This window comes from Naegleria gruberi (genome assembly GCF_000004985.1).
Source record: "Naegleria gruberi genomic scaffold NAEGRscaffold_13, whole genome shotgun sequence".
NCBI lineage: Eukaryota > Heterolobosea > Eutetramitea > Acrasida > Naegleriidae > Naegleria > Naegleria gruberi.
The window spans coordinates 570,589-571,771 of NW_003163314.1; positions in this window are offsets into that span (position 1 = coordinate 570,589).

Below are 1,183 nucleotides of genomic sequence, written 5' to 3' on the forward strand. Positions count from 1 at the left end.
GGAAGAAATCTTTAAATATGAATGTGAAAATAAACTTGATATTCTATCTCTACACATCGAATGGAGCATTTTCATGTATAATTTGTTGATTGAAGTGATATATTTGATAGACTTGGTCTTGACTTGTGTTTCCTTTCAGTCAACTTTGGAAAATAAACATTTACATTCCCATTGTACCATTTCTAATTCTTATGATATGAAATTGAATTCTATATCACTATAGATCATATAAATCATTTTGGTAAAGTTTCAATAGGTGGTCCTTTTTCAAGATTTCCGTCCTTATCATACAAGTGGACCATGTGTGGTTGAGGGAAGAAATCTTTAAATATGAAAGTTAAAATAAATTTGATATTCGATGTTTACTCATCAAATGGAACATTTTCATGTCAGGATTCAATATGTTTTGATGAGAAACTCAAAAGTTATAGTTGACCTCTTTTACCTCACAACTTCCCTTTTCACTTGATACTTTTATATCTACAGACTTGAAATTTTGAAATTTCATATGAGAGTGATTATAAATGTTGTTAATGATGATATAGACTATATAATCTCATTAAAGGATTTTGAAATTATTATCCTTCCTATGGTTTCATTTTACAAATTTTTAATCTTACATTATTTACAATGTTAATATTTTATAAATTGAAAAACTAAATATAATACATTATTCTACTCATCATTTACAATCGAATGATATAATATTCAATAATTTGGGCTAGGGTTTGATCTTTGAAACATTGGGTCTGGACTTAAATATTTTTCAGGTTTTAGGTTTGGGTTTAGGTTTGGGTTTTTAGGTTTGGGTTTGGGTTTGGGTTTGGGTTTGGGTTTGGGTTGGGTTTGGGTTTGGGTTTGGGTTTGGGTTTGGGTTTGGGTTTGGGTTTGGGTTTGGGTTTGGGTTTGGGTTTGGGTTTGGGTTTGGGTTTGGGTTTGGGTTTGGGTTTGGGTTTGGGTTTGGGTTTGGGTTTGGGTTTGGGTTTGGGTTTGGGTTTGGGTTTGGGTTTGGGTTTGGGTTTGGGTTTGGGTTTGGGTTTGGGTTTGGGTTTGGGTTTGGGTTTGGGTTTGGGTTTGGGTTTGGGTTTGGGTTTGGGTTTGGGTTTGGGTTTGGGTTTGGGTTTGGGTTTGGGTTTGGGTTTGGGTTTGGGTTTGGGTTTGGGTTTGGGTTTGGGTTTGGGTT